The sequence below is a fragment of the Elgaria multicarinata genome, chromosome 10 (assembly GCF_023053635.1).
Source record: "Elgaria multicarinata webbii isolate HBS135686 ecotype San Diego chromosome 10, rElgMul1.1.pri, whole genome shotgun sequence".
NCBI classification, from domain to species: Eukaryota; Metazoa; Chordata; class Lepidosauria; order Squamata; family Anguidae; genus Elgaria; species Elgaria multicarinata.
Window position 1 is genome coordinate 39,783,017 of NC_086180.1, and position 22,778 is coordinate 39,805,794.

Consider the following 22,778-nt stretch of genomic DNA (forward strand, 5'->3'; position numbering starts at 1 on the left):
ATTGCTCAAAACATAGTTCTGGTTCCTATGCTGTGCTTATCTTTACAGCAGAGCAGGCGTCCAGCCTCAAAGTCATGAGTGAAAATAAAGTTACAACACACTGGAAAGAAATGGCTGTGACAAGAAACATTACACTAGCTAGCACCATATTTTTCTCTTCAAAGAAAAGACATAAATAACCTTCAGCAAGTTCTGTGATTTCAAAGTTGCACTGCTATCTGTGAGAGGAAAATATATATGATTCTTTAAAAAAAATATATCCCAGAAATCTGTTCTCGCCAGCAATTAGTGATGATACATGTACTGAACTGCTAAGTATTTATGAATAATCTGGATAGACAGGGCTGTCCCTTGCTAATCACAATGAATATTGTCCTGTCCATAAAGAACAAGAAGTGATGATATCAAAGAGAACAGTCAGCTATTACCAGGGCAAACTCTTGGCCATGAGCTTTTGCAGATGATAATATGAAAAGACAGAGATGAAATTAAAAGCAGTGTTAAGTACCCTTAAGGCAGAAAAACAACAAACACTCTTTGTTGTTGTTGCATGCTACTTATGTATAGTGCTGTACTGAGCAATACTTTGTAAATAAATTTTTACTACGTATACTTTGAAGAGAAGACATACTGTGAAATAAATTGCAAACTTTAACTTTAATTTCTCATGGCCTGCAATTTGTAAACATTATCAAATGATAAAACATGTTACACTTTTATTGGGACACAATACAGACAAACATAAAAGGATTATTTCCTACTAGGATATAAACTGGACAAACCAGGGCCAGTGTCTCATTGATTCTCATTGATGTAGGAACTAGTCATATTCCCAGGTGACTAGTTCCTAAATATTTGAGGCAAGACAATTTTCTTTCTAGTTCTAAGATGGTAAGAGAATTAAGGAAAGTGTGTCAAACAACCTGCAAATAATCCCTTCACAACTTTTCTTTAAACCAGGATCCTGAGTGCAGAGAGGGCCTTATTTTCTAATAGACCTACCGGATAATCCGGCCGGGAGTCGGGGTGACAGCACGCTACAGTGTGTTTGACTCTCGCTTGCCAGGGGGTTAACATAATTACCTTCGGCAGAATGGCTTGTCATGTCATGTGAACCCAGGGAGGGTAGCTTTTTGCTGTGGGTAACAAGCCACTCAGAATGCTACAAGAGTCCATTGTAGCATTGCTCTAATCATGCAAACTTCGTGAGTAAGCATTACTTCTCAAATTGCTAAGCCAACTAAACACAATATAGAACAGATACAATCTTCCTTCACAGTTCCCATAGGAAAGAATTTGGACAAAAGTAGAAAAGAAAGTGTGTGAAGTTGACCCTCACAAGTATGCAAACTGGCCCTTGCTCTGGACTTGGACCACTGCACGTAGGTAGGAGAGATTTAAAACTTCCCTCCAGACACTTGTTTTCCAAAATTCACCCCTCTTGACACCAGTGCAGGGTCTCTACTAGTGCCAATGAAAGGTGTGTGTGTGTGTGTGTGTGTGTGTGTGTGTAGCGCTACTGCTTGTATTTGGGCTGGGGAAATTTCAGAAAAGAAACTGCTAGTGGACATGTTTAAAGCTCCCCTACCCATGAGCCGTGGTCCTTATCTAGATCAGAGACCCACATATTTACTTGTGAGGGTCATCTGTACACTACATATTTAACATATGTAGTGTGTATATGTGTATGCAAGAGAAGGAGACTATGGCTGCATTCAGACAACAAGATAGTCAATAGTGGGGCAATAATCAATTTGACAATTGTTTATCTAGGGGGTACTCCCCACACAACATGATAATCAATTATGGTGTGGATTAGGATCAGCATTGAATTGACTGTTAGCCCATGCTGAGTTGACTCACTCATCTCCCACCCTCTCTCCCCACTTCAGTCCTCCCACTAGTATCCCATCAGCCATTGTTACTGAAAATCTCTCCTGCCGGCTGGAGTAGTGGCAGCTGCCACATTGACAGCTTTTGGCTTGCAACTCTGTGGCTGACAAAATAACCAATCATGTCTGAAGAAATAATGAACAGTGCCCTCCACACAACACAATAACCAAAGGTGGTTCAAATAGCCAACTCGGCGCAGCGTTGGTTATTTACCTTGGGCAGGATCTACACTATTGCTTTATAACCGTTTATAACATTATTGACAACTGTTGGAGCCCATAACACATTTCATATGCCATTTTCAAACCACTTTCAAAGTGTTACATCCTGCTTGGTATAAAACTGGCCTTGGTTATTTTGGCCAAATAACCCAGCATTGGTTAAAAACAAACCCGCCACACAACATGATAGCCCACGGTGGGTTAAATAACCAACCATTGACTATTAAACTACCATTGGTTACTGTGTTGTCTGAATCCAATCTGTGTGTATCCCTACTACTTTGTAAACTGCCCAGAGAGCTTTGGCTACAGGGCGGTATATAAATGTAAATCATCATCATCATCATCATCTCTTGCCCTGGGCCCCACATAAACTTGGATCCAGTCTTGGGGCTCATCTATACCAAGCAGGATATTCCACTCTGAAAGTGGTATATAAAAGGCAGGAGCCACACTACTGGCTTTATAGCGGTATTGAAGTGCACTGCAGGATCTACGCTACTGCTTTATAGTGGTACTGAAGTGCACTGACAACTGGTGGGGGCTTTGACACATCTACACCAAGCTGGATATAACACTATGAAAGTGCTATGAAAATGGTATGTGGTATGTATCAATGGGTCCCAACAGTTGTCAGTGTACTTCAATACCACTATAAAGCAGTAGTGTGGCTCCTGCCTTTTATATATTGCTTTCATAGTGGAATATCCTGCTTGGTGTAGATGAGCCTTTGGTCTGTCAGATCTGATCCTGGAGTACACTGACAAGTTTCATTAGGACATTATCCTGCAGGTTGAGAGAACATTTCAAAAGCTAGATACTTTTGTAAAAATATATGTGTTAGATTTTCTTAGGGGATTCTGCACTGATGAAAGCTCCTTTTTAAGGTTCTGAGAGGCCTGAGAGCTGAACAGTGTTGATATAACCCTCTACACATATGAGGCCAGGAGCATTTACCCCATCTCCTCCTTCCTCTCAAAGCACCTGAGCAATTGAAGGCCCCTTTTCACAAATAATATATGAGATGCTAAATCTGTGTCTGGCCTGGAGCCTTTCATACAACAAGTTCACCTGCTGGAATGCTTCTCCTTGCAAATGGATGAATGAATCTCTGTGCCTAGAAAACTAGATGCCAGGGTTCTAGTGCAGTCGTCTTCCTGACATGGCGGTTTACTATGGCAGGATCTACACTACTGGTTTACAGCAGTTTATAACAGTATTGTTATAACAGTATTGACAACTTTTGAGGCACAAGATACATTCCATATACCATTTTCAAGCGACTTTAAAAGTGTTCTATCCTGCTTGGTGTAGATCTGTCCACTGTGTAGGTTTTTGTTTTTTGTTTTGGTGGAGAATGCATTATGAGAGCTTTCAGTCTGCAGTCTGAAGTGATACAAACCAGAAATACATTTACCACCTAACCTGCTGTTTCTGAATAATAAGGCCTTATGGGAAGGCATCAGTTCAATAAAGTATTGTACTGCAGCTCGTCCAAACAAACAGTAGTACTTTTTTCAGGAAATAAGGAGAAGGAATTGCTCTGTTGGTTGAATTGTTTGGTGAGAACATGGAAGGAGAGGTAAATACAGCCTTTGAAGAGCTGGGCTTTCTTGCAGTTAAATACTTTTTATTTGCTCTTCTAATCTGTTGTGCTTGAAACACTAATTTCCATGTTTACCTCTCTGGGTACAAGAAAATGGTGACATTTTCGGATTGTTTCTTGTGTTTAACGCTTCCCATGAGGGCAAGGAAATGGTGACACTTTCCAATTATCTTTTATCTCCTGGAGTCCTCTTTCTTAAATTGCTCTCACTTGTCCTGCTTGTTAACTAGTCACTGTGGAATCGAGTTTGAAAGTTCACTTTCCAAAGGTTTCTATAGAGTAATAAATAACCTTCAACCACCTCAGGTTCTAGTATCCCTTGTGAGTCTTGGCTTTGTCTTGGCATAAATGGCCAAACACTTGTTCAGTTTTTATTTGAACTGTGGAGTCATTTCTCTCTATGTGTTTTTATATAACTGTGTATGTATCTCTGATATGTAACTATGTACAATGTAATTTCTCTGGTCTGCTTAGTTATGCCAGAGACAAGAGGAAGAGTAACACAGTATGAATGCTTTACCTGTCAGCAAAAAGTGTTGCAGTTCTGGGTGGCCAAATTAGCATTGGCACTCGTCCTCAAATTTAGGAGCAGTAGCTCCTTACCATTGTGGTATATAGGATAGTTTCTCTGTTAGCTAGGCTAAGCTCTTTTTTTGCCTTCAATCACATTGTAACTCCAGTCAAGCTCCAGTTAATTCCCAAGAGAATTTCCTATAAAACTGTATGAAAACTATTTAAAGAAATTGATGCAGTGTACTGTATGAGGAAACCTAATCTGATGACTGAATAATTCTTAATACAGATATATCAGATTTATTACTGGAAACTTTAAGAAAATATAGGTTCATAAAGATGACCACCTTATACTGCAAAAGAAAAAGATGAATTATCACCATAGTCTCCCTTTTGAACTGATTGGGGTTTTCCCCACAAAGCTGAGACTGTATAATTTTAATTGTGAGGAAGGGCATTTGTTTTTGGAAGCATTAATGCTATGAAAAAGAAAAAAAGTGATGAATTATTATCATAGTTTCCCTTTTAAATTGATTGGGGTTTTCCCCACAACGGTGAGACTGTATAATTCTATTTGGTTTTGGAAGCACTAATGCTATGAAAGACAATAGTCAAAAGACATTACAGATTGAAGTTTCATGTAATGATTTTAAATGATAATTTCTGAGTAGTATGATGGATGTTGTGTGATATATATATATATATATATATATATATATATATATATATATATAACAACAAGGGCAAATATTTACCTGGAAGTGTGAGAAAGCATCTAAGTAGGGTCCTTTTATTTCCTCTCTAGTGAAATTTGTTAAAAGGGATTTGAAGGAAGAGTCATGAAGGTCAAATTCTTTCAGGATGCTTGGGGGTTATTTAAAACCAATATAATAGAGCCTTAAATAAAATACATATCACAGATTAGTAAGAGTTTGAAAAAGGCCAAGAGGATACCATCATAGTTAAAGAGAAATAATAAGGGAGCCATAAGAGGTAAGAAACCTTCTTTTAATGCCTAGAAGTCTTGCCCAGACATAAACAAATGTCATTTGATGATATGGTAGGCAAAGAACCTTAGGAGAAAATTGATAAATGCATGAAAACTATTGCAAACATTTATTTAATACATCAAGAACTAGAATCCAGCCCACAGAGGTTCTCGGACTTTTAGGAGATAATGTTGTGATAGGAGTATTGAAGGAGGACAGTGAGATTGCTAAGAAACAAAATGAAAAGCTTTGCTTTGGTCTTCTTTCTGGAAGTTGTTGGAAAGATATCCACTTCTGAACTACTGATTTTGAGGAACTTTGTCAATTCAAATACAAATGACAGAGGATGATGTTTTAGAACTAACCGATACATTTAAAATTAACAAATCACCAATTCTGGATGGCATTTACCCATGAATCCTTAATGAACTGCAATAAGAAATCGCTTGTCTTTTAACAAAAAATATTCAACATCATTAAAATCAGCCTCTATAGAAGAAGACTGGAAGTTAGCCAATGTAACATCTTTTCTTTTTCATTTTACAGAGGGATTTGGTGAGGTGCAGGATGAAATCTGGGAAATTACACACCTGTAAGCCTAGCATCTGTCACTGGTACTAAGGTTTACACAAATTGTGTGTCTAGGTAGAGTACCTGCATCACATGTGACTTTATTTGGCCACCAGTAGGCAAAGACTGTTGGTATTCTGTAAGTGTCTGAAATGGAGGAGATGGGAAAGAAAAGGAAAATATTGTTGATCAAATCTGATTATTTTAAAACAAACGGAAGACCAGCAGCTCCCGAGAACATGGTGAAATAAGAGAGAGATAATGGGGATATAATTGTGAGAAAGTATATTCTATTATGCAAGTGAAGTTCATGTTTTAGAGAGAGTTTTCCAGAAATGAGAAGAAATGGATTTTCCCCCAGCTATGGGTAACTCGTCCTCCAAACATCTAGGGTTACTCAAAACCCATCCCAAAGGGTTCAATCTTCAAAACTAGTTTGTCATAGCTTCATTCAAGAAATATCATGTCCATACCCATTGCAGTATACATTTGTTTGCAATAACTGTCTTCTGAGCTCCAAAGAGAACAGAGCATTTTATCTGTGAATGCTGAAATAATTATGTTAAATGGGTGACATTTTAATGATATGGGTTAGGCAAGGGTGCTGATGGAATGAGTGTGAATGGTGAAAGCATCTGAATACTCAGTATGTGTATTATGGGTCATGTGCCTTATGAGGATCATTAAAAATGAATGGACCGCCAGCCATTGTCTTATCCAGGCAAATATTGGCCACACAAACAAAAACGCAGCAATGCTTCCGCAACCTATGTTGACCTCAACTAGCTAAAGAAGTAGTGGAACTCCCACAGGCAAACAAAACCTATCGTCTTGGTTTAAGCTTATCGCATCACTGACATATGTCTAAATATCATGTCATTCAAAGGCAAGTGTTCTTGAGAGGCAGGTGTTTTCAATAGCTCGGAGATTCTATCCATGGTTCAACAAAACTTGGTTTGTTTACTTCATCTTCAGTGAGTGATTTGCTCTTTATCACTAAGGGCCCCCCAGGCTTGCTTTATATTTAGTACAAAGAGGCTATCATTGCCTTTATATCTTCTTTACAGCCGCTGCACCCACAGACATTTATTTTTTAGATGGAATCTGGTTTTGAAGCACTGCTCAGACCTGCGGAATGTATAGCCAAGCAATCTGAACACACCCCACCAGCAATGGGAGAGGCTTTGGGAGGAACTGTGGGTCAGTGATACTGCACCTACTTCGCATGTTGATCCCCAATATCTCCATGTAGGGATGGAAAAATTCCTGCCTGAAACCCTAGGGAGTCACTGCCAGTCAGTGTCAACAATGCTGGGCTAGGTGGATCAATGGTCTGAACTGAGTGTAAAGCAGCTCAGATGGCCACACTTTTCCCTCCAATCATTAATTATTTGTCAGTTTCCCTGCTTCCTCATTCTAAAAGGTTGGGATGGTTCTCCTAGGTTTTAATTACTTGCAGTAAGAGCTTTAAGCTACAATATTTTGCACCACCACCTCTGTCTTCAACCTTTCCTACATTTGCCTTCAGGCACCCCCTCTGCTGGGACTTGGCCCACATAAAAGCGTCTCCAAAATGGAATCCAGTCTTTGAGCTGAAAGAGATTCCCTATTCCTGGTTTCATAGGTCCCATGCATGGCTCCTGGGCTACATTTGCCTTGTGAGTTACAAGTTGTGAAGGCTAGTTTTTGGTGTAAACTCCAGGGCGGCCACTATAACATCCATGTTCTGGTCTATTGACAACTTGAGTCTTGATGTTTGCCAATGAGTGCACACAATTCATGGCAACATAGAGTTGTCCATGGCTTAACAAAAGTGTAGGCAGATAGATACCAACTTGGTCCACAACTTGTCCCTGATTTGTTCACAGGCCATATGTTACTGGTGTATCATTGTAATTTATTTATTTATTTACAATATTTATATACCACTTTCCATTCAATAATTTTGGAGCAGATAGAATAATTTTTGGACAAATAGAATAAAAGAATAAAAACACATTAAAAATACATTTTAAAAGAAACAAAGTGCAAATAAAACCATGGCAGGTCATTAAAGGAAGGCTTCTTGAACAATGGCATTTTCAGGAGGTGCCTGAAAACTTTGGCCTGCACCTGTGTTTATAAAGGTGTGCAGAGATGTTCAAATTTTATTTTGTTTAGTGTAACAGCTGGAAACTTTCTCTCTGATCAATAACTAAATTTTGACTGGGTTACTTTTAACCTTAAGGTGTTCCTTAATCCCTTCAGGATTTGTTTACAGGCCATATATTATTGGCATATCATTGTATTTTGGCCCACATCTGTGTTTATAAAGATTTACAGAGATCTTTTTTGTGGTCATATTTCATTTTGCTCCAATTTGCAATTAATTAGGTTTGTTTAATTATACTTGATAAAAATATTGATAAAATATCAGTATTTTGATATTAAAAATAAAACTTTATAGTATATAAATAAATAGCCTAGTTCTTAAAAAAATGGACATAAATAAACTCCCAACTTTGAATTATAATTAAAACCATTGTTATTCATGGGATCTGCATGTCAAGAGATTTGTAATGAAGTATGTTTCATGAGAATTGATCAACAGGAAGACAGGCTAAAAGGGATGAACAACTAACTCCTGACTTTTTTTACATAAGATATTTTATTCCTTTCCATTCTGTCAGAAAACAATGTTAAAACTTAATTAAACAGGGGGCACTCCTAATTGATTTTATGTAGGGGGTTTTGAGGGGATCAAATTTTTGCTTGAGGTAAAAGTTTACAAAAGAGAGGCAGGAAAATGGTCTGTGCTAGTATAGCTTCTCCTGGCACATGTTTTCATGTCCATTCCTGAGAATTGGCAGGTACATCTATATCAGGTGCTAAATAGAGACATGCACATTTATCCAAGGCTATTATCAGAACCCAGGTGTCAACAGTAGCTTTCTCATTCCTTTGATCCCTGACACTTCTGTTAATTGTTGAAAAACAGGAAGAGTAACAAGCTTCAGGACACATTTTCAAACAGCATAGTCTGGAAAGTCTCCAATTAAACTGAAGAGATAACTCCAGAGAAAGCTAATCTGAGGCTTACAAATTGCTAAATGTTCATCTCATACTTTTCCAAAGCTGTTCATCTTGTACTTCTCCAAACCTTCCCAAGGTGACCTGCAAGAGAAAAGAAATAATGAAAAACAATTCAATTCAATAAACACAGTGACTTCAAATAAAATTGGCAGCCCCCACATTAAAAAAATGGTCAGTGAAAACAGGTGAGTGTTCAGAGCTTTCCTGAAGACTTGCAAAGACGCACTCTGATAAACTGCTGAGGGAAGCTCATTCTAGAGATGCGGGGCCATTACTGAAAAAGCCCATTCCCTTGTACGCAATAACCTAACCACCCTTGGTGGCAGGCAAGTGAGAAGGGCCTCGGTTGATATCCTCTGAGTGTGGGCAGGCTGGTTAACTAGCACTTTGAATTGGGCTCAGAAACGCACTGGCAGCTGGTGTAGCTGGCACAATATTGAAGATACATGAGCCCACCAATATCTGGATGGCCATATTCTGCACCAGCTGAAGTTACTGAACATGTTTAAAGACAGCGCCATGAATGGCACATTACAGTAGTCTAGCTTGGCTGTCTGTAGTCAATAACCTAGATGACAGTAGTCAGAGCATTAATAAGTGAAGCAAGTTCATGTCTATATGAAATAGTTCTTTGTATTTAGTCCAAGTGTGCAAGAATTCAGTACATTTTCTTAATATATGTGGTTGCATATGCTCAGCACACAGCAGACATTTCCCATAACCTAATGCTTTGGTTACATAACACATCTACTGTAGTTGGAAGCCTGATGGTTTCATATCATTATTTAATCTAAAATGAGTTAAAAACAGAAAAAGCTGCATATAGCTAGAACTGGATCCAGCCAGCATTTCATGAAGCATTTACAATATGTGGTTCCAGTTTTTCACTCACAGCTGGTTTCAAACAGAGTGAGCAATTAGTCTTCTATTAGTAAAATTATTTTGCTGCTGACTAGACTAAAAAAAAAGGTGGCGAGGAATATCCATAGATACTATAGATAAGGCAAATATGGCATGCAGTATGTGAAACTAATGGTTGCAGAGCCAAATGGAGACATGAACTCAATGCCTTTTATTAGAAACACCGAAGCATGTAAAGTTCTATAATAAATACATGTTTTTATGTATAGAGCTGGCATCAGTGACAGTATGGCTGCTGCTTAAGACATGAGCAAAGAAGAGAACACACATAGAAAAAGAGGCCAAAAGATCTACATAAAAATTGCTTGGGCTAATTTATATGTATAGACGCAAGTTTAGAAATAAAGCTTAGAATGCAAATTTAGAAATCTGAGGGCATGTTCCTGATGGTTCCACAAGGATCTATGGTCCGATTCACGTCTATCTACACTACTGCTTTAAAGCACTTTATAACAGTTTTGACAACTGTTGGGGCCCAGGACACACTGCATATACAGTTTTCAAAACGTTTTCAAAGTGCTTCAAAGTGCTTTAAAAGCAGTAGTGTAGATCCCCCCCAGGAGAAGAGCCTTTAGTGTGGTGGCCCCCTTTGTATGGAACTTTGGAGGTCAGGCAGGCACCAACATTGTGTTGTTTTTGTCACCTCTCAAAAACATTATTGTTCCAAGAACATTTCCCAGAATGACCAGCTGTGTTTTAATCTGTATCTTGTTCTTTTAAAATTTATTTTTTAATGATGCTTTTATTTATATTTTTTTCTTTTATTCCATATGTTCACCACTCCGAAATCTTCAAATTTATATCTGAATGGAAACCTCTGATAGAATTTTTTGCAAGAAACAGAGAGAAATGATGTATTTGTCTGTGGATTCAATGTATGAGATATAGTTAAGATAGAAAAAAGAAATGAATTTGATTATTGTGTTAATAAATGTAATTAAGGAATGAGAGAAGATAGTTCACATTTCTGATATGAAGAAGGCTGAAAGTAAACTTAACCTTAGATGTTTTTATTGTATTTCTGTGTGTATTTTATGTTTGTATTTCTGTTTGTATTTTATGTAATGATTTTGTGGTATGTATGTCTATGATGTTTGAAACAATAAAATCATTAAAAGCGAAGATAAGGACCAGTATATAAGTGTTGTAAATACATAATTGAAACAGGAATATAATACATCTCACAATAGTGGGGGAGACTGTGACCAGGCGACCCCTCATGTGCCTCCTCAGTCTGCTTTCCAGGTATTAACTGTTGATGATGGGCAACATTGAGATTCTTGTTCTCCCTTCTTGTGGTTCCTTCTCTTCAAACCAGACTTGGGACATATCTATATGATTCATTTATCCTGGGGTTGCCTCTAGGTCATCCCTGTGCATCCAAGTGACACACAGGGGATCCCAGGGTCAACCAGGGATGACCACTGACTTTCCCTGGGATAACTGAAATTGGGATTTCCTGGTTTTTCTGAGGTCCCAGGACAAACCTGAGGACTGCAGCTGGTGTTGGGTGGCTCAATGCCATTGGGGGTGGAGTGACAGCAATTTGGCCATCCCTGGGTTGGGGGAGGGGCTGGGCACAGAATTTGGCAGGGTGTGTGTTTTCAATTACTTTTTTGATGTCCCTCTTCCCTCCTGCTACACCCTTAGGTATAGAGTTGCCCTTGGACTGCACAGCCCTATAAACAGAGGTTGTCTTCAAATAAAGGACTGTTCTCTATAGTCACATGACTATCCTAAATGGCTGGTTCCGTCCTGGGGCAAATACAAGTGGTCCTAGGGCAAACTAGCAGTGGAGGCTGGAGGCTTTGATGTCAGTGGGATGTGAATCCACTCCATGTTTCAATCAGAACCAGTCAGAACTCCAAATGAGCTATCCAAGGTGCTTCACAGAGGGCAAATGTTGAGAGCCTTCTTTCCTCCACACTGTGGTCCTGATTCAGACTACATTCCCAAATAGATGCTATTTAATTCATAGGTTCTCAGGATGCATCCTGAGAAGCTGTTTTTCTTCTTTTTAACCAGTTTTGGGTGTATACTTTTCTTTTCTTTTTCTTTTTCTTTTTTGCTATTTAGTTAAGACAAAGCAAGCACTCAAGGGTCAATGATATGGTTAATATCAGCTCTAATTTGTCCTTAAGATCACTTTTCTTGTGCTGTTTTAACAATGTGCACAAGTATATATATATGTCTTGGTAAAATTCTGCACACCCAGAAAAATCCTGATGCAATCAAATGGAGAATTGCACATTCGATTGCTTTCTTGCAGAGTTTTATCAGTGTGCACATCTGCCTTGGTAATGCAGAGGGGGAAACATGTGAAAGAAAGGGAGGAACTGAAACCTACAGGAAACAGCTCTTTATAAAATCCAGCCTTCAAGAGACAACTGGACAGCCATCTGTCAGGTATGCTTTAAGGTGGGTTCCTGCATGAAGCAGGGGGTTAGACCAAATGGCCTTATAGGCCCCCTCCAACTCTACTATTCTATGATTCTATGAGCTTATTCCCCCCACCCCTGGGAAAAGATAGTGATGTAATTAGCCTGTGCTTTTCGTATGATGAAACAGTCCCCAGACTTTAAAGGCCAGATATGTTTGGCTGGTCTTCAAAACTGGTCTTTGAGATTCAAAGAACACAGCCTAGAGAGTGATGCTTCTTAGAAAGAAAGCAAATAAAAATATGCAAGTAAGCTCTTTCAGCTAGATTTGGGCACCAGGGAAAATTCGAATTGACACATAAAAATCTATGTTCTTACTTGGTATGCACAATGGCTCTAAAAGGCATTATTAGTATGGAGAACTGAGAGCTTGTGCTTCCATATCACCATGGCTGCTTTCTTCATCTTTCAAAAATATTTTTTTTGAAACCTAATGAATTGTCAGACATAATGGATTATATAACAGATGAAAACTTCAGTAGGCCAGGAGGGACTCTAAAGCTTTTGATTGCCATCATTTTCTCTGAAAATGTGAATCAGTTTAAAACATTTGTCTCTGTCAGTATGAAAATGACAAATGTTTCAATAGGTAACTCTGACTCTCACATGCAAATAAAGTTACCTGAATATATGCCTGAAATATGCTCTTGGAGTCATCTTCAAAGGATGGATCAAAGAGTAGATAAAAACCATCACATGCCTTTAAATAACTTAACTTTTTTTTTCACGTTCAAAGTGAAATTATAAAGATTATCTTTATGATTTTATTACAGACAAGGAATATATATATATGACCATCATGATAAAAATGCTTGGCTTCAAGAAGAGGCGAAAATGGATTGCTTAATGTACAAGAAGAATACAAGATCAAAAAGTGAAAAACACCAAAAAGGATGTTGGAATCTAAAATTGGTAATAAGTACAGATATTAAAGATGTGGATCATTTTTGAAGCCCTTTTTTTTAGGAAAATCTCTCTCTCTCTCTCTCTCTCTCTCTCTCTCTCTCTCTCTGTGTGTGTGTGTGTGTGTGTGTGTGTGTGTGTGTGTGTGTGTTTATGGGGGGTTGTTGTAATAAATTGCAGCTTCAGTTTCCCTCCCAGCATCCTCTTGTTACAGAGTGAACTATGGAACCTGGGTCCAAATAGCTGTGGAATGGCTGAAGGCAAAGAGTGCTAGGGCTCGAAAATCATGGGTGGGGTGGTGCTTCCAGCTCACCAGCCCCGTGTTTCCTAAATGGAGGAAAACAACCAGTGGACAACTTAATGGAATATGGGTGGTTAATAAGAGCTATAGTGTATTTAACTGGTAGAATGGAAGAGGGGAGGTACGTATAAAATTTGAAGTAAGTCTCTAAGCAATAGAACAGGAGTGGATGGAATTAACAGAATTAACAAAAACCAAAAGGCAGTTATCAAAACTAGACTAAATGCAAAAACAGAACACATTCTCAAAAGTGCCAGTGAAGAAATAGTTTCAATATACCCAACACTTTCATGAAGCTCCTTTATCAGGGGCAATCTTACATATCCAAATTATGGCTAAGGCCACAGCTAGACCTAAGGTTCATCCTGGGATCATCCAGGGTTCGCCCCTGCCTGAGCACTGGATCCCCTGTGTGTCACCTAGATGAACAGGTTTGACCCCTGGATGATCCAAGGATAAACCTTAGGTCTAGCTATGGCCTTAGTTTCCAAAGATAGTGGCTGACTCTCTTATATCATCACTATAAGATGCATTAGGCATAGCGTGTTGCCAGAACAACTTAATAGAAGGCAGGGTTCTGCCAGAAAACTAAGTTCTGATTCCCAGGAAGTAGGGGGAAAGGTAGGACAGCAGTTGATGTTTTTTACTTGAATTTCTGATGCAATTCAAGAATTTCCTTGTCCATGCAGACTTTTTTCTGATGTTTCCTATAGTTTTCAAAAGCACCCATATGAAATGGCTTCCTTTGAATCCAGGGTGTTGGTCAGGTCACAAATTGACTCAATTCAAGAAGAAATCCTAGGTTAGAAATAGAGCATATAGTTTGCAATTGCATACATAAATTCCTTAGTTTAATTCCTGTCACCTTCATTTAATATGGACCTGTACAACTTGTGACTCATGAGCCAAGTGCAGCCCAGGAGCCAGGTACAGTGTCCCATTAAGGTTTGGTTGGTCTTGCCAAGTACTGCAACAATTGCAGGCCACATGACTAGCGGGTTGTGTTCAATTTAGTGGGTCACAACTTGTGCAGGTCTAATTGAATGGGTATGAAGTGACAGAGCTAGGGAAGCCTGTTGCCCAATTGCATAGGACTATTGCTATCAATTTTATAGAACTACTGCTATTAGAGTTGACTAACTCTGCTAGTTGGGTCATTGGTTTCATTCTGAATGGGGCCTGTTGTGGCGTTACACCCCACAAGTCAGTTCCCAAATGTATGTCTGGGGTTTGTAAGTCTGTGGTGTGTTAGAATGTTGGCCTGAGTGGTTGGAGTTAGAATGTCTGGGGAGGGGGAGGAGTGATATATAAGGGAATGACTGAGGGGATTGAAAAAGACTTTTTAGGTACTCTTAGAGTCGTTAGTGCTCTCTGTGTGTTAGCTCTTGGTGTTTAGAGTACTTGGGTCTGGAGAATTTGAGGTTCAGTGTAGAGAGTGGTGTCTTTGGAGAGTGGGGTGTGGAGATAGACAGTTTGCGTATAATTGTCATGCCCTGCATGGACATGGAGGAAGGGGATGAGGAAGTGGAGGAACCTGAACCCAGTGCCCAGGAGCCCAGCCCAGGGAGCGTGGAGTCTGGGCCGGCAGAGTCGCCTGCAGAGCTTCCTGCAGAGCCAGAAGGAGAAGAGCCGGGCACAAGCATGCCAGCAGGAACCTCTGCCAATTCAGACAGCCCTGATGAAGGGACGAGCATGCCCGCTCCATCGTTTCGGCAGCAGCGCGCGGAGAAGGAATCTAGGCGGCACTCCCACAGGCTTTATCTGAAACGCTGAGCAATTAGGGAACAGCAGGGGGAGAGTGACTCAGCCTAAATACGCGGCTGAAAGCCAAGGAACTTGGTCAGAGGTTAATTTATTTTTTATTTTTATTTTATTTATTACATTTTTATACCGCCCAATAGCCGAAGCTCTCTGGGCGGTTCACAAAAATTAAAACCACAGTAAAACACCCAACAGGTTAAAACACAATTACGAAATACAGTATAAAAAGCGCAACCAGGATAAAACCACACAGCAAAGTTGATATAAGATAGTTAACTGAGTTTCCTGGCGAAAGCCTCTGTCTCTGAATCCTTTGACCTTCGTGCCTTGTTCCTTGAATTCCTGCTCTTAATTCCTGCCTTGACTCCGGACCGGCTCGTGACTACGTCTTCCTGCTCCTGTTTCCTGCATCGACCGTGGACCGGCTCTTAACTACATCTGCTTGCTCTTGCCCTGCTGAACCCCTGGACCGTGTTTGGACTTCGTTGACTGCTTGGCGTGCTGACCATTGGACTGACCCTCGACCATGTTGCCTGCCAAAGCCCCTTGACCTTGGACTTGCTACCGACCAGCTCACCTGTCGTAAGCCTGGACCCTTGCCTTGCTGTTTCCCAGTATCTCCCAGTTCCTCTCCCGGCTACCAAACCTTTCCTTGCTTCCCTGTGTGTCTTAAATAAACGAACAGTTTCTACACTGTGAGTCTCCATTGTTTATCTTCGTCAGACTTTGGCAGCTTTCCTGGACAATAATAAACAATACTGATAATAAAGTTCAAGAGTGATTGTGTGAGAGAAAGGAAAGTGTGTATGTGAATGGGTGAAAGGATTGGATGAAAGGTTTCAAAAAGGTTTTTAAATGTTTTATTTTGAAACAAAGCTTGTGAACTTTTAAAATAAATTTTAATCATTTTGTTTTAAGTACCACAAAAATCCCATGTGTCTGTTTATTTTATTATTTTATTTTATTTAAAGCATTTTTATAGCGCCGCCTCACCATTTCTGGCATCGAGGCGCTTTACAATAACATATAAAACAATTCCATTAAAACCCAGAGAGCTTCGGCTATTGGGCGGTATAGAAATGTAATAAATAAATAAATAAAAACCCCAACCCACATTAAAACAATTCCTTTAAAACCCTCACCCTCAAACCATTAAAAGCCCTCGACCCCCAATTTAAACCACCCCCTCCCCAGACTCTTGTGAAAATAAAAACACCTTACAAAGGCATTTGAAGCAATTGAAAGTGGGAGCCTGTCTAATCTCCAGTGGCACATTGTTCCATAACCGGGGACCAGCCACTAAAAAAGCCCTGGCCCCGGCACATTCCAATTTGTAGCGGGGGACCATCAGGGCACCCTGCTCCTGAGAGCGAGTCTGCCAATGGTGAGACACAGCAGAAAGGCGAGTGCTCAGGTATCCAGGACCCAAGCAATGCAGGGCTTTATACATGGTCAACAAAACCTTGTAGCGCACCCTAGCAGTCACCAGCAGCCAATGGAGCTCTTGAAGCATCAAAGTGATAGAAGACCACTTCAGGAGCCCCTTGACCAATCTGGCTGCTGCATTTTGTACAGCCTGTAGGTGTTGGATTTGCTTCAAGGGAAGCCCTGTATACAACAGGTTGCAATAGTCCAGTCTGGAAAGAACCAGGGCCTGGACTGCGGTGGTAAGATCAGCCTCTGACAGAAAGGGGCGAACTTGGCGGAGCACATGGAGTTGATAAAAGCAACTCTGAACCATGGCCCCCACCTGTGATGACATAGTTAGGGACTGGTCAAGAATAACACCCAGGTTCCGTGCCTCAGTCACAATCCTTGGTCGGATTCCTGAAATAGGCAGATCTACGAGCTCCTGCCTCAAATCTGCCAGCCTCTGACCTCGGCCAATCACCATCAGCTCAGTCTTCTCCGGGTTAAGCTTTAGTTTACTCCTAGACATCCAGTTACAGATCTCAGCCAGGCACCAAGACAGAGTAGCAACTGTCTTGGTGCCTGGCTGTTTGGCATTTAACATCTGAAGTTTATTCATTTAATACCCACTCTGTCAATAATTCCCCTCAGCACATATAATTCACAGCGTTTTAATTTATTATTGAAATCCTTCTCCATTTAAACCCTTTCTCCACATAGTTTGCAGGAAGGTGGTTTTTAACCCTCGCCTCAGGTGTATCAAGCATTGGTGCTTGGCTTGAGCAGGGAGTAGCCGCAGCCAGGCCTGGTGTCAGAGCCTGTGTTGTGGCACCTGTGTCCACAGATTTCCTTATATGTATGGCAAGTTTCTCATGTGTGGCATTCTGAAAGTAACATCTAACATGTCTTGTCATATGGGTCATCTCAGCGATGTGAAAAGCTTTCTGGGTATTTATTATTATTATATTTATTTATTTATTTATTTATTTATATAGCACCATCAGTGTGCATGGTGCTGTACAGAGTAAAACAATAAAATAGCAAAACCCTGCTCCATAGGCTTACATTCTAATAGAATCATAATTTCTGGTTTAATTCTGATTGGGAATTAAACCAATGATCCATCCAATTCCGAAAATGTCTACACATTTTCTTTTCTTTGTGGCAAGCTTCTTATGTATGATAACCCCCTGTCTCCATCTAACATCTAATATGGCTTGACATATATAGTACTCCCAGTCATGTGGAGAGTTTTTTGGGAATTCCCAGGTATGACCATTGCTAGTATGGAAACTCTCCATGGGATCCAGAGGATCCACATAGCAAGAAGTGTTAGACGTTTGAACAGGTGGGGGAGAATCACCACACAGAAGCGATCTGCCATGGTGACATACTTCTATGTAGACCGGCAGCAGGCCAGCCCCTTATTCCTATTGGCTGCTGCTAAATCATTACAGTGCTTAAATATCTTGGGAGCCAAGAAGAGAAAAAAAGTAGTGTGTACTCAAACTGGCAAACATATACACTTGTGCATTTGAACAGTACACGCCTGCTTACAGTTCCCTACCAAGATGTCAAAGGACATAACATTTTAATGAAAGCTTCCACACCCACAGACAGCAATTCATCACTTACTGTCACTCCAAAACCATTTCCCCTCAATAGTATGTGTGCTGCTATGACATATAGGAATGACACTTTGGCTTGATAAAGTGAGACACTGGGAGTTATATTCTTGCCCCTAACCATTCCTGAGGCAATTGCCGAATAATAAGCCTGCCAACTATTGCAAGTGCCACAACTTTTGTAGCAATAAGGAGGTTGCACCAATGTATTCAGCATTTGTAGATGCCTCCATACAGTTAGCATTCAGCTCACTTCCCATCTTTGCCTTGTTGATTTCATAGTAAACGGCAGCAGGAAGTGCTTTGATGACTTTTGGTCTCAGAGTTAAGTGTTCACCAAAGAACTGTATCAATCGCTGCCTTCTTTCTGATCAGGTTGAATGCTCTTCACCTCCTGTCAAGACGGTATGAAGGAAATGTGTCAGTGAAGCAGGAATCATGTCTGAACTCTTGGGGCCAGGCTGCCTGCCTGTCTTGATCCACGATAATAGTTCATATTTGTAAAGCAACTTCAGTGAAAGTTGTTCGGATGTTGTTTTTTAAGTGGCTTTTTGCATTATCTATAAAATCTGATCCCTCCCCACTTTTCTCCACAATGCGACGCATTCAGAGATTTCCTGGTTTCTGAAGACTTGTTCTTTATCCATTTAGAACTTTATCGGTGTCCTTACAAATGTGTACATCTTTTGAAACTGATCTTGTTGGATGGTTCCAGGGAAGGCAGGAAAGGAGGCAGACCTTTCATAGGCATGTGGGATACCCACTAAATAACAAAGAGCAACCCATTTGTTGCTTGCAATGACACTGAAGTTATAGCAATGTTTCCTGGACAACCTGTGATGTATCCTTAAACATCTGTATATACATGGAGTTCTGTCCAACATTTCCTCTCATACAATGGATCTGCTCCCTCCTCCCCTCCACTGCACTCCCCTCAACCATCTCCAAATTTGCTCTAGAGGGTCCCCTAACCCATGGGATCATATTTGTGTGTGGGGGGTGGGAGCAGTTGCAGGAGGAATGGAAATTGGTTCTGCCAGCATTGTCTGTTCTAATGGTGGACAGACACAATTGGATGCAACTTATGTCTGAGAAGTTGGGACCACATGTTTAAAAACACCTGAATCTCCAAATATAGTAAGGCACTGAATTCTAGTTGATGGGGTGGGGTTATTGCCTTTATGCCCTTATTGAGGACATCCCAGCTGTACCTGGCTGGCCACTGTGAAAGCAGGATGATGGACTAGATGGATTATTTGATCTGATCCAACACTGCTCCTCTTATTATCCATACTTTCCATTAGGGCTGTGCATGGACACCCCCCGCTCTGCTCTGTTCCCGATCCGCAAATTGCGGATCGGGCCTGCTCCACCTCGCCTTGATCCACCTAGGGCCCGTTCTGCTCCACTGCAGAGCTCCGGCTCTGAATCGGAGCTCTGCAGCAGCGGGGGGCAGCTGCTTACCTGCTTCTGTCCCGGCCCACCGCCAGCTTCATTAGAGCCCGCGGTTCTACACTTCCGCGGGCTCTAGTGAAGCCGGCAATGGTCCGTGACGGATGCAGGTAAAAAACCCCTCCCCCTTGCCCCCTTACCTGGCTCTGCCGCTGGCGGCAGGGCCAGGTAACCCCCTCCTTCCTCTTCCTTCCTCCTCGTTACCTCCCCCTTACCTGTTTGAGTCCTCGGGCTCAGTTGAAGCAGCCGCGGGGCTGCGGACGAATGCAGGTAAGACCCCCCTCCTCCTTGCCCCCTTACCTGGCTCTGCTGCCATCACCGCACAGGCAGTGGCGGCAGGGCCAGGTAACCACTCCCTCCTTCCTCCCCCTTACCTGCATCCATCTGCGGCCCTGCCGCTGCTTCAACTGAGTCCGAGGACTTAAACAGGAAGACCAAGCTGCAGTTGTGGCCTGGTCTTCCTGTTTGAGTCCTCGGGCTCAGTTGAAGAAGCCGCGGGGCCGCGGATGGATGCAGGTAAGACCCCCTCCCCTTTGCCCCCTTACCTGGCTCTGCCGCTGTCACAGCATGGGCGGTGGCGGCAGCGGCAGCGGCAGGGCCAAGTAAACCCCCCTTACCATTTTTGCGGAGCTTTGGATCGAGGCGAAGGATCCACCTTCACCTCGATCTGCTCTGTGATGCTCCACTGCTCCCCCGATCCTCTTTGCCTCCGCCTTAAGGGGAGGCGAAGCACCCCGATCCGCTTCTGCTTCTCCGGTCTGAGGAGAAGCGGAGCACAGCCCTACTTTCCATGCTTATTGCAGGAAAGACAATTTAATCCTGATGTATATAAAGTAAATATATGTTCTGCCTTTCCTGTTAGTCCAAATCACAGCATCAGCAGATTAATATTCCTGCCAATAAAGAGGCTCACCAATGCAGCTGCATTCGGAGACATAGAAAATTGTGTCTATTACTTTTTCTTTCTGATATCATTCAAGGGGTTTTCTTCCATTTTTTTTAAAAAAGCTTGGTAGCTGCTAGTGATGAAGTAGCTCTAGTTCTTGCAAAAGATTAGACATAACTGTCTCTGTCCCATTCTGCTATGTATTTCCATGTGGGTAGATGTGTCCATTATGGGTGAGGAAGATGATCTGTTCCTATGAGTCTGCGTGACAGTTGTGATTCTGGTGTAACACTTTGCTATTGTGAGATTTTCAACATGAGGCTGTTAATCAGCTGTGTCTACTTTTAGTTTTGTTGCAGAATTGAGGTCTGAGCACTACATGAAGAGAATTTCCTTTTCAGTTTTTCCACTACATAACCTCTAGGTGAGCGGAATATCGGAATAGCACAAATACACAAGGAAATCATGTTTTCTCTACCCTACTAAAAAAATAAAAAAATAAAAAAATTGCTAAAAGTGCTGGCTAGACACAGAAGTGAAACTGGAGGGTCACAAAGTCATCTAAAGAACATGTAAATGCCTTGTGTAGAAAAGCCTTATATCTAAGATGTTTAATTTAGGTGCAGGTATAGGTGAAAGTAGAGAAAACATTTAGGACAGAGTACCCTTATGTACTCCCTCATTTGCCCCATTCCCACCTATTTGTGTTCTGTGTAGTGGTACAGTGGTACAATGATAAATTCACTGCTGTTGATGTGTCCCTGACATATGGCATTGACTGACTGTGTACAATTGCAGTGACATCTTACTCAGATTGTGTAAGATGGACACAATGGAAGCAGGTCATGATGAATGCAATCACCTGTAATGATGGTTATTGTGCACCACACTAAGTACATATTTTCTGGTGCAGGGGGAATCAGTCTTTTAATCAGATATTTATTTCTTTTCCATACACCCTTTTGCTCTGGTTTGGCTTTTTGTAAGTTACTTTTTTCAGTGATGTGTGTGTGTCTGTAAGGATTGTTTGGGTTGTGGGAAGCTCTAAAAGGTGCAATTATGGCTGGGAACACAGTTGTAAAATATCAGCAGATAACCTTCTCTTTCATGCTTCAAATCTCCTATCGACCAATGATGATCCTCTGAAGAATACCAGCTGGAGAGCCCTTAAGATTGAATGGTTGTAAAGGATTTACAACCTAAGAGCTACAAGGAAACTTCTCATAACTGAATAGCTGGAGGTAGAGCACTGAACAGTCAATGCAAATTATTTTCTTTGTTTACCATTCACAGTGAGTAAAGCAAATCTTCTAGGGGCAACACATTTAAAAGATAAAAAGGAACAGTGGAAACATAAAGCAAATTCCCCAAATGCCAAACAAGACCTGATGTCCTTTCAGAAAATATAGTGCTCATGTATCTTCTTCGGTGGTGCATTGTGGAACATGTTATTCTGTTTGCAGGTATGCTATGTCTCTATAGCTTGGGTACAAATGGCAAACTAAAAAAAGAAACACAGCTCAGTGCAGTGTTTCAGTGAATCTTGCAAATATAATAAATGTGTGTGTGTGTGTGTGTGTGTGTGTGTGTGTGTGTGTTTAAATAACAACTAAAGCTAAGTACAAACAACTGAGGAGATGGGTAAGCATGGGGATTTGATGCCAGTTCTGATAATACAGTGTATACAGCCAATTTGCCTACAATTCTTCATTAGTAAGATTAGAAGAACAAACTGAAATCTTATCTCTTTACAACAAGTTCTATTAGAGTAAAGGTGATGGTTATATAAAACTGATAGTTACTACTAGTACCACTACCACTATCATTATTATCTATTGGGTTGAATCCAGTTTTAAGCTGGATCAATTGCACTGGTAGAAGTGGACTTCTTCTTCCAGTGGTAGCCCCTCCAGCACCCTGAAAATGTTCAAAGGAAGTCAGGGACCCTGATGAATGGGGTGAACTGGTGTGTGTGGGGGAGGTGGATTCCCCAAAATTGGGCTTCTTTACATGTAAGGCAGATCTTGGATCCAACCCATCATTATAGTTTCCACATTTTAGTTAGATTAGTTTAAATAGAGTCTTTCTGGATCCGACCAAAGTCCACCCAGTGTCTTTTCATATAGTTAAACATGCATAAGTATCCTATGAAAAATAAGAAATAAATAAGGAAAATTCAAGTTGATTTTGGATCTAGTAACGGAATCAATGACAGTA